Source organism: Eptesicus fuscus, chromosome 3 (genome assembly GCF_027574615.1).
Source record: "Eptesicus fuscus isolate TK198812 chromosome 3, DD_ASM_mEF_20220401, whole genome shotgun sequence".
In the NCBI taxonomy this organism is placed as follows: domain Eukaryota; kingdom Metazoa; phylum Chordata; class Mammalia; order Chiroptera; family Vespertilionidae; genus Eptesicus; species Eptesicus fuscus.
This window is the reverse complement of record NC_072475.1, coordinates 113,740,185-113,752,239: the sequence shown is the minus strand read 5'-3', so window position 1 is coordinate 113,752,239 and position 12,055 is coordinate 113,740,185. Positions and strand designations below refer to the sequence as shown.

Below are 12,055 nucleotides of genomic sequence, written 5' to 3'. Positions count from 1 at the left end.
GGAAGTGCTGGCTTTCCTCAAGGGTCCCTGGAGGTGTTTGGGTGGGAGAATAATTTCTCTCCAACTGAGCGAAGTGGCTTCCAGGCATTCTTATTTAAATTTTAAAGGAAAGGTGGTCTGAGCACAGCTGGGGGAATAGGTGGGGTTGTCCAGGAGGCTGATCTATGCAGGGAGGCACTCAGTGGGCAGGTGGAGACCTAGCATAGATAAGAAATATTGGTATGTGATAAAAGCTGATGAGGTAGAGTTTCAGCATAGTCATTTATAAGTTTATAAACTGAGATGAAGGAAGGCTGAAAGATGTACTCTGTGTCCTTAGGGGGAAGAACACTAACTAGAAAAAATTCTCACCCAATGATGATTTTATTTCCTTGCTTCCTACCAGTATTTTGTCCACTACAGTATTTCTCAATTTTTAAAAAAATTAAATTAAATTTAATTGTTTAAGATATTACAAATAGTAGTACTTATGTACATATGTCTCCTTTTTTTTCTCCCCATTGACCTCCCCCCTGTCTTCCCCCGCCCCCGCACTTGCTCTCCCCCACTTCCCCCCACCCCACCCCACCTACGGTGTCTTGCGTCTGTTGGTTGTACTAATATGCATGCATACAAGTCCTTTGGTTGATCTCTTAACCCTCCCCAAACCTCCCCTACCTTCCCGCTGTAGTTTGACAGTCAGTGTTTTTATAGAACGTGTGGGATCAGAGAAGGCATGCCAGTTGTGATTCTGATCTATCTTTAGCAGGAGATGAGGTTGAAACCAAAGCAGACAATGGTTACTGGGTGTTGTGTAAGTGTGATTCTATTAGGCATCAGTCAAGGTTCTTTGGTTGCAAAACTGACTCAACTACAATGAGTAAAATAGGAAATTAACTGAAATAGATATGGGGAGCCCACAGAATTGAAGAACAACTATAGAGCAAGGTTGGACACTCTGGTTTCCCTCCCTCCCTCCCTCCTTCCATCCCTTCCTTCCCTCCCTTCTTCTGCTCTCTCTCCTCCTCCCACTTCCTCTCTTTCTCCCTCCCCTCACCCCCCTCCCCTTGCTTTACACATTCATAATTCAAGATCCTGGAAGAGAGACTGCATTGTATACCAAGGCCTGGCACCCGCCTGGGGCCTGTGGTACTTGGTGCTGTGACGGGGTCATTAGCAGCCAGCAGAGTTCGTTAGGCTAAACCAGATTAGGATTTGGCCATGTTGCCCAACCAGTGTGGCTCAGTGGTTGAGCGTTGACCTATGAACCAGGAGGTCATGGTTCAATTCCCGGTCAGGGCACATACTTGGGTTGCCCGGGTTTCAGGCTTGGATCCCCAGTGTGGGGCGTGCAGAAGGCAACCAATCAATGATTCTCTCTCATCATCGATGTTTCTGTCTCTCCCTCCCTCTCCCTTCCTCTCTGAAATCAATAAAAATATATTTAAAAAGAAGATCTGACCATGTAGGAGTGCTCTGTACAGGAAGGGTGACACCTGTTGGGTACATAAGGAAAATGGCCTTTGTCCCCCAAAGCTGCACAACTCAGTTCTCCCTGTGTGTCTCTGGCACCCCCTGAGCTTGCCAGGATTCCCTGAGACCACCTTTGTACACCATACACAAGTATAAACTCAAAATGGATTGAAAACTTAAATGTAAGACTTGAAACCATGAAACTCCTAGAAGAAAGCATAGGCAGTAAAATCTTGGACATTTCTTATCGCAATTCTTTTTCTGACATATCTCTTCAGGTAAGGGAAACAAAAGAAAAGATAAACAAATGGAACTACATCAAACTAAAAGATGTTTGCACAGCAAAGGAAAGCATCAAACAAAAAGATAACCCACTGAATGGGAGAACATATTCATCAATGATACATTTGATAAGGGGTTAATATCCAAAATTTATAAAGAACTTATAAAACTCAACACCAAAAAACTAATAATCTAATTAAAAATGGGCAAAGGACCTGAATAAACACTTCTCCAAAGAGGACATACAGAAAGCCAATAGACATATGAAAAGATGCTCAACATCACTAATCATCAGAGAGATGCAAATTAAAACCATAATGAGATATCACCTCACACCTGTCAGAATGGCTACCATCAATAATCCACAAAAAAGTCTTAGCAAGGATGTGGATAAAAGAAAACCCTTCTACACTGTTGGTGGGAATGCAGATTGGTGCAGCCACTATGGAAAACAGTATGGAGGGTACTTAAAAAATTAAAAATGGAACTGCCTTATGACCCAGCAATTCCACCTATGGGGGTATATCCAAAGAAATCTAAAGCACTGCTTTGAAAGACTATATGCACCTCTATGTTCATTTACCAAGCATGGCAGAGAGTGCTGGTCTCATATCCACTGTTGATTCTCCCCTTCTTTCTTACTTGCAGAACCTTAATTTTGTTCCAGGAGACAATGTGCTCAGCTGAAATCTTTCCCTGTCTTTTTGCATAGGAATGATCAGCTGATAACCAGGAGATGAGTGTAGAGGTCTTTGGGGATTTTTGCTGAGGCAGTAAAATCTTGCTAAGTTCTGGCCTCAAATCCAGAACTAATATTGCTAATATTGACAGAGCTTTTTCTTGCCTGTTTTATCCCCTTCCTCCCCCCTTTCTATCTGTCTGTCTGTCTCTTTTGCAGATTAAGTCTGGAAAGTTGGGCCTCTGTCTTGTGATTGAGAGGCAGTCATGAGGGGAAAAGCCACTTGTGGAAAAAAGCTGGGGATATATATGACATGGAGCCACCACACCATCAGTGGGCCACCAACCTTTAGAATATCTGTGGTGTGGGAAAAATAAACAATTGTCTAAGCTGTTGCTGTCAGTTTGTGTTACAGTCAAATATAGTTCTAGCAAGTACACTAAATATTTTCATTAATATTTTATTAGATCATTTGAAACTTGTCACCTCTAGGCAAAAGTAGGAGAAGAGACTAATACTCTGAGAGGATAAGTGGCTGGCTTACGGTCTCCAAGTACAGTGAATGGCAGTTTTGATGTCCAAAGTGGTACTCTTTCCATGCAGCCAGGTTCTCAGTGGGGTATGAGACTGTCTCTGCAATCTAGTTGGGGGAGGATTTGAGGCCAGCCTTTGGAAAAATGGGTGTGTATGTGTGTGTTTTGCCATGACTGGGGAGAGGTACTGGCATTTAGTGGGTGGAGCAGTAATGCTGAATGTTCTGCCATGCACAGGACTATCCCTCATAATGAAGAATTGTCCTTTGAATACCGGTTCCTTTGAAAAATGCAGAGCCAAATAAAGCCATTGAGAATTATGTACTCACTGACTCAGAACTGAGAATAGGGCTAGCTCTTAATGGTCTCAATAATTGTTAGGCGACAATGATATCACCATCATTGTCAATATCATCATCATCATTTTGGATGTTTATGTTTATAATAATTCAGAGATTGCAAGTTTCTCTACATTCTGCTTTAGGTGAGCTATAGAGAAAGTGGCTAATTTGATGATGAGTAATAGAAAAAAAGTAGGAATGGTACTGGATTGGAACTCTTAATGAGATTAAAAATTTGATATTTTATATATGTACTAGAGGCCCGGTGCACAAAGTTCATGCACTGGGGGAGGGTGTCCCTCAGCCCAGCCTGCACCCTCTCCAATCTGGGACCCTCGGGGAATGTTTGCCTGCCGGTTTAGGCCTGATCCCTAACCTGGCAGTCAGACATCACTCTCACAATCTGGGACTGTTGGTTCCTAACTGCTCACTAGCCTGCCTGCCTGATTGCCCCTAACCACTTCTGTCTGCCAGCCTGATCACACCCTAACTGCTCTCCTGCTGGCCTGATTGCCCTCAACTGCCCTCCCCTGCCAGCCTGATCTCACCCCCAACTGCCCTTCCCTGCAGGCCTGATCTCACTCCCAACTGCCCTCCTCTGCTGGCCAATTTGGTTCTGATTGGTTGGTTTCTATACCAGTCAGTGTCAAAAGCTCCACCTCCTAGGTAGCCATTGGCTCCTCGCAGTTGACTCAGATTTTGTTCTGACTGGTCAGTTTCTATGTCAGTCAGTATCAAAAGCTCTGCCTCCTAAGCAGCCATTGGCTCCTTGCAATTCACCCAGATTTGGTTCTGATTGGTCGGTTTCTATGCCAGTCTACATCTCCTGGCCTATCTCTGGACCTGATCATAGAGGCGGGGCTGATCAGCAGCCACCCCAGGCTGCTGGTGAGCAGCTGAACTGCTGACCTCTGGGAGAGAGAGAGAGGCACGGCTGCTGGTGAGGGAGAGGGAAGCAAGGTCTGATCACCCTGCTTCTCTCTCCTGGCACACCAGCAGCCACTGCCACTGCTGATCAGCCCTACCTCTCTCTCTCCGAGAGGTCAGCAGTTCAGCCCATTCACCTGCTGTGCGCGCAGCCTGGCGAATGGTGGAGCCTCCCAGTCATTGCAGATTTGACGGACCCAGGGTTTTTATATATTAGGATAATATGTGTGTTCATATTATATTTATTTATGTTTATATATTATATTTATATGTATATTTATATGGTTCTGGGAGGACAGAATGTAGCATGTGTGGTCAGGAATTCCTGAAACCTACATTTCTGAGATGGTGTAATTGTTCCTGGTGAAGGGATCAGGTAGTTGTGTTGGATTGGAGGAGTTAAAAGGTAGGATGTCAGATGGGTTCCCAACATGAAACTGAATTCATGGGTAATGCGGGTGGAGAGGAGGTCATTGATCTGAGTGCTCAAATCTTATAGTTGTCCCTGATTTTTGAAGATAATACTGTCCTCTCCTACAAGTTGTTTGGTCTCTTCATGTCACAATGCACAAGCCAGATCATTATTGCATCTGCATATTCATGCCTGTGGAAGATACTATTCTGGCTTACACCAACGTGTCTTTTTTTTGAGTACAAATCATTTCCCAGCTCCACAGTATTTTGTACTGGATTCAAAATATTTGATGTGTCAATCTGGTTTATATTTCAATTTAACTCTAATCTCCTCAGGAATAATTAGAACACATTTTTCACTTCTTAATCTCTTGCACAAAAGGTAGTGAATGAAACATTTAGTGATAGAACTATACCACAGCTGAGGTGAAGGTAGGGCAGTGTTGTGCTAAAGAAAGCAATCAGTAGTCCTTTCTAGACTGAGCACTCTGTGTTCTTTGCCTGTGATACACACACACACACACACACACTTTATTTACAGTATTTATCAGGGACCACAGTGTTTCTCCATGCTGTCATTGCCCTCTGCACATGCTTCTATCACCCCTGGCTGTCCAGCATCCAACCCCTGATTTCCTTTTGTGAATCCATGTCTCCTGCTCAAGCTAACTCCACCCTAAACTCGAGGTTTTGCCACAGTGAAAGCCTGACTTCCCAGGACACAGTGAGTGGTTAAGGACTGAGCATTTGACCCAATTAGTGTCAATGAGGTGGAACATTGAGGTTTTTGCTGAGACTTCTGGGACAAGCTGGCACTCTTATTAATAGGAGAAGACATATAGACTGGTCCCCATGTTGCCTCCAGGAGAAGGGAGCCAGCCACAGGCATCAGAGCTGAAGGACACAGAGAGAAACCCAATACTGGAGGAGAAGGAGAAGCCAGGTCCTGGTGACATCATTTTAGCCCTGCTTCAAACTGGAGCTGAAGTCACCTTACTCTAGCCCTGCAATTTAAGGAGCCAGTTACATTCCCTTTGTGCTCAAGCCACTTTGCATGGGCTTTTCCTCCTTGTAATGCAAAGAATGCAAACCGATGCTGAATTTACCCAATGTGTTACATGCTGTCTCCTATTGCATGGCTAGCTCCTCTAAGGCAGGACTCTTGTCTTCTCTATGAGCTTGCAGCAGGAGGTACAGTGCCTGGCACCTGGGATGCCTCTAAACTAGGTTTAACCTGGAATAGAATGGCATTGTGCTCACTTTACAGTGTTGCTACTTAAGGTGGGAGCCTCAGACCAGAAGCATCAACCCCTGCCAGATGGGAACTTGCATGTTAATGAGGACCCCCAGGTGACCCATGTGCACACTCAAGTTCATGCAGGCTTGCAGACAATTTCATTGTGCAAACATTCAGCTTGGAGTGGTTCTATAAAGGGGGTGGGAGTTGGGGGAGCATCAGCTCAGGTCAGTGATTCAGGCTGTATTTCAGGCCTCTTTTAGTGGACATCTTCCCCTCAGGGTTCCATGAAGGTATAGATGAAGATGCTCAGAAAGACAGTAGTGGCAGGTGCAGCTGGTCCAGTCCCACAGAGTGAGGGAAGTGTGTCCCTCACAGCTTCACCACAGGGACAGATTCCCTCCCTGGCATCAGTCTGCCACAGGATCGGAGCATTTGTTTACTTGTGAATATGTTAACTACCTACTAGATTTTTCTTGATTTTGGGAGCCTGGAGAAGGCAAATTGGAACCTAAATTCTGACAGTCTAGGGAACACTACCTGTTAAAATGAACTCTGGGCTTCCATCCTGCAGTATTTTAGCAAGGTGCCTGACTCAAGAATTTGACTTTTGCAGTCTTTTTGAGTGTGCATTATTAGGAGGACTAAAGATAAACAATCATTGTGTAAATAACAGATAAAATGATGAACCCTCTCATTTCTTAGCTTGTTTTCTGGTGATGAAGAAAGTTTGACTTGCCAGATCACCTTAAATTTATGTTAGCTCTAAATGATAATGTAGATCTTGTTCTTTTTTTTCTGATTTCTTCTCACCCCATTTAGTGAGAATGTACTTTTATTGTAAGAGTTTTACACCCAAACACAGCATGAATTTTGTATGAATTATAAACAGAGTCTCATCTAAGGATCATATATCCATGTTGTATATATGTGTACAAGTGACAGAAATGATTTGCATAACTTTTGAATATCGCAGGGCAGAAAGAATGAGTCATTTCTGTAACTTAATAATTTGTTTGTTAGGAGACTTTAGGACAAGGGCAAGAGAGGATACCTGCCTTCCTCCTCACTATGGTTTGCTCTCCTGGGAGTGGGCCCGATGAGTGACTCAACACCATCCCAAGGGCTGTAATCCTGCCATTACCATTGGCAGTTCTGACAGGCTTTCAGACCACCTGAAAAAATTTCAGACCTTTGGCCACCATTTCCAGCCTTGGTCTCCAGTTCTGAGTCAGTGTGGACTACTTCCCTGAGTTGCAGTAATATTATGATGCCTAATGATAGTAGTAGAGGACATTAAAGAGCTCCAAATTGCTTACCAATTGTTACCTCACCTCTCTGATGAACATATCCCAGTGTGATAACTTGCATTTTAATATTCAACATGTGACTCATCCTTTGTTTGTGGCAGGTTAAGTGCCTTTATTTACACAATTTTTGACAACCAACTTGGTTTACAATACCAATAAATGGTAGAGAGCAAAACCACCCCAGACTGACCCTGGTTGGTGTGGCTTAGTGGTTAGAGTATTGGCCTGTGCATGGAAGTATTGCAGGTTGGATTCCCGGTTAAGGGCACCTATCTGGGTTTCAGGTTTGATCCCTGGTGCCCTGGAGCACATGCGGGAGGCAACCAATCAATGTATCTCTCTCACTTCAATGTTTCTCTTTCCCTCCCTCCCTCCCTTTTACTGTCTCTAAAAATTAATGGAAAATATCCTCTGGTAAGGACCTGTAAAAAACCAAAAACAACCCATCAAAGACTGAAAAAGATACACTGTGGAACACGTTCAGCTTACAGTTGTCTGGAGGATAACTAACCTAGTGCAGCTGGCCACCCTGGCCCAGGCTAAGGACAGCCCCGAGTCTGGGACAAAACAGAGCATGGCATAGATGACTATCTATATATTCTATATCTCTATCTATCTATCTATCTATCTATCTATCTATCTATCTATCTATGATCTATCTATCATCTATCTATCTATCTATCTATCTATGATCTATCTATCTATCTATCTATCTATCTATCTATCTATCTATCTATCTATCTATCTATCTATCTATCATCATCATCTTTGTATGTATGTTTAAGGAAGCTATTTCATGAACAAGTAGCATTGTATCATATCAGAACTGAGCAAGGTAGGGAAGCACCCCGTCATCAGCTTCAATGCACCTAACAGCCAGCTGGTACAGATAATGCCTCTCCTTCAGGAAATGTAGCAGCCCTTTTAATGGAATGATTTGAGAGATAAATAGAGATAGAGATAGAGATAGAGAGATAAAGACATTGATTTGTTGTTCTGCTTATTTGCCAAAAAGAGGAAAACCTCTCACAGCTTTTTCCTTACCTTGGCATATCAGGATGATGCTCTAACCAGTGGTCGGCAAACCGCGGCTCATGAGCCACATGCGGCTCTTTGGCCCTTTGAGTGTGGCTCTCCCACAAAATACCACGTGTGGGTGTGCACGTACTGTGCCATTGAAACTTCGTGGCCCATGTGCAGAAGTCGGTTTTTGGCTCTCAAAAGAAACTTCTATCGTTGTACTGTTGATATTTGGCTCTGTTGACTAATGAGTTTGCCGACCACTGCTCAACCAACTGAGCTACCTGGTCAGAGCATAGCAGCCCTTTTAGATTTATCAAACTGTTCAAAAGCAGCTTTATCTTTGCATTGAAAGGGTAGAAAAGACCCTCCTTCCTTTGACCTCCTGAGGATGATAATAGTTTGCTGATCGTGAGGATGATAATAGTTTGCAGCTCTATGTGCTGTTTCAGCCACTGGGCTGTGCATACATTCAATCCACACAGTGACTCTCTAAGGTGCCACTGCTCACATTCCTGTGGACAGATGAGAGACTCAAAGAGGTGGCATAATTGCTAAAGTCACACAGCCAGGAATGGGTAGAGCAGCGGTCTCAACTCAGCACCCAAAACTCACCATTCAATGCCCTTTCCCAGTTAATGGGTTGGTATTTTTCTCACTTTAGGCTGACAGGGCTACTTTCTGTCAAGTTAAAAACCTAGAATAGGTCTTATTATTTGCCAAGAAGAGGAAACCTCACATAGCTCTTTCCTTACCTGTGGGCAACACTGAGGAATTTTTGTTTTTCACTTTTTCAGGTGTGTTTTTTTTTTTTTTTTAAGAAAACTTTAAATTATCTAATCTAGAGGCCCACTTAGGATATAATTTCTGGATTGAATCATTATCATGCATTATCCATATTTTGAATCAAATGCACAGTTTTAATGGGAATGTCCTGTCTCGGTGCAGGAGGAAAGCAGTTATTTTTAGTTTAAATGGAATGACTCAGGAGGACTTATTTTCATGTTTTCTTTTTAAAAAAAAAATATTTTATTGATTTTTTTACAGAGAGGAAGGGAGAGGGATAGAGAGTTAGAAACATCGATAAGAAAGAAACATCGATCAGCTGCCTCCTGCACACCTTCTACTGGGGGTGTGCCCGCAACCAAGGTACATGCCCTCGACCAGAATCAAACCTGGGACCCTTCAGTCTGTAGGACGATGCTCTATCCACTGAGCCAAACCAGTTAGGGCATTTTCATGTTTTCTTAATCAAAAGTGCAAGCAGGGACCTCAGCAACCCCACTGTTAATAAGATACAGGTGAAACCCAGTCACATGTAGATGTTGGTTTCTGAAAAGTTGGGCTGTCCAGGCGCTATGAAAAATTCCTGTGATGTTCAGAGAAAGTTGAAAAGAAAATCCCCAAATCTGTCATCTTTCATAGGGTTATTTATGTACTGAAAAATAAGGATAAAGACAAGTATTTCTCTTTCATGTCATAGCCGTGCTCACTTGTGCCGCACCAGCACAGCCAAGGGTTCGGCAAGCCTGAGGGAGGGCCGGTGAAGGATGAAGAATAAAGACAGACAAAGAGAATAAGCTGGGTCTACGTCAGTGATGGCGAACCTATGACACGCGTGTCAGCACTGACATGCGTAGCCATTTTTGATGACACGCGGCCGCTGAGGCAGGCCGCATGCCGAGGATGAAACATTTGCTGCTCCTGAGGATGAAACAGTTGCGAAATAATGTTTTTTCCTCAAAGTGACACACTACCCGAGTTGTGCTCAGTTTTTTGGTGAAGTTTGACACACCAAGCTCAGAAGCTCATCACTGGTCTGGGTGGATCTTCTGTGCCTGGCTGAGTCCACAGAACAGACCCAGACTGCAAAGCTGATGCTTTATTTATAGTCAGGGGCAAACAAGGTAATTTACAATGTTCACTTGTTTTGGCAGCACTTGCTGCCCCTCCCCCCCACAGCCCACTAGCTACCCAGGAAAGATCTAGGGAGCAGTCACAAGATCAAGCTTAATTATGCTTAGAGGACTGTGCCCTCTAAGCTGGGACTTGTTTGCGACTTTGCCAGCAGGTCGGTCCAAGGCTTAACCCTATAACCGCTCCCTACACTCACTGACAGAGGAGATGGCTGCAGAGCACAGATTGGGTTTCCCAGAAAGTACACGAAATCACTCCGACCTATTCAATACCCAGTAAGAGGCAAAAGTCAGGGAGTCTTTGATTAAAAGTGGTATTATCAGCCAGTGACATCACAGACTACTATGGGCCAAGGACCCAGAAAGATCTATGGCTTACTAAGTTCTTCATGACAGAGTTCTTGGTTCCCTTTAACTTTCCTGCAGGTTACAGAGAAAATGTATTTTTTGTTTCTTTCTCCAGATGATGGTCTCTAGCAGCAAGGAACTGTCATTACCATTGGCACTACTCTAAACCCTGTTTTTTACTGACTTTATGTAGTTGGCAAGACGATGAAATGAGATGAAGCCTAGTACAGCCCAACACTTAGAGTGCATGATGGTCTAATATTGTAAGAACTCTTTTCTTCCTCAAGCAAAAGAAAGCCAGCCCTCCGTTTACAAGCTTACGTTTCAAACTCTGACATGGAAGTGAAGGAAACAGCCCACACTGAGTGAGGACAGGAGAGAGAAACAGGATTTCTAACCCAGTGATAAAGGGAAAGTTAGGATTATGTTTAAAATTAAGTTTCCTTCAGTACCATATCCTTAGCAAATGACTTCTTCCATCTGAACTTGATTTTTTTTCTCTCCACCCTTTTGTTGAGACTTGGGCAAGCAAAAGAGTTTACCATATCCTTCACCCACTTCCTCAAACAAAAAAGCAAACCTGAATCCACAAACATACATTTAAGACTCTGATTTTCAACTCACAGAAATGATATTTAGTGTTTTGGTGAAGTGCCTTTTCTCCTTGGCTCATACAGTTTTGCCTACAGTTCACAGGGCACCAAAGAAATTAATATGGGGCTTTCAACATTAAACAGCCTTTTCATGTTCATTGGCCATCTGTGCTGTGACTTCAAGCAGCAGCGTTTTTGTGTGGTCACACCAGCGTGCCTTGCCCAGGAAATGAAATGTTCTGCTCTGAAGCCAGACTCAGCCCCAATCTGGCTGATTTCACTCGAGAGGTGTTGTTGATGGCTCTCTGTTGTCCTCCAGGTCAGTCACATGTGAACATAAGTCAGGAGCTGGACAAGCATTACCAGGGTTCTGTGGGGTCCAGAGCATCTTTCTCTGGTAAGCTATGAGTCTGAGCTCGCTCTTCTGTACTACCCACCTGGGTCAGGGTAAGAAGGTTATATTTATTTATTTATTTATTTAAGTTCTTTTTTTAAAATTTAATAAATGTTTATTGTTCAGATTATTACAATTGTTCCTCTTTTTTCTCCCATAGCTCCCCTCCACCCGGTCCCCACCCCACCCTCTTCCCTTACCTCCCCCCCCGACTGTCCTCATCCATAGTTGTACTATTTTTGTCCAGTCTCTTCCTGCACCCCCACACCCCTTTCCCTCTGAGAATTGTCAGTCCACTCCCTTTCTATGCCCCTGATTCTATTATATTCATCAGTTTATTCTGTTCATCAGATTTTTTTATTCACTTGACTTTTAGATTCACTTGTTGATAGATATGTATTTGTTGTTCATAATTTTTATCTTTACCTTTTTCTTCTTCTTCCTCTTCTTAAAGAATACCTTTCAGCATTTTATATAATACTGGTTTGGTGATGATGAACTCCTTTAGCTTTTTCTTATCTGTGAAGCTCTTTATCTGCCCTTCAATTCTGAATGATAGCTTTGCTAGGTAGACTAATCTTGGTTGTAGGTTCTTGCTGTTCATCACTT

General features: G+C 43.2%; 1 long non-coding RNA gene across 1 annotated transcript in view; it reads left to right on the top strand.

Annotated features, from left to right (window-relative positions):
- The window catches only part of LOC114229553 (uncharacterized), a 46,862-nt gene that overhangs the window by 11,936 nt on the left and 22,871 nt on the right, over positions 1-12,055 (top strand). Inside the window, exon 3 of the long non-coding RNA XR_008555624.1 lies at positions 11,372-11,449. This is a non-coding gene — a long non-coding RNA (uncharacterized LOC114229553). The remainder of the gene's footprint in view (positions 1-11,371; positions 11,450-12,055) is intronic.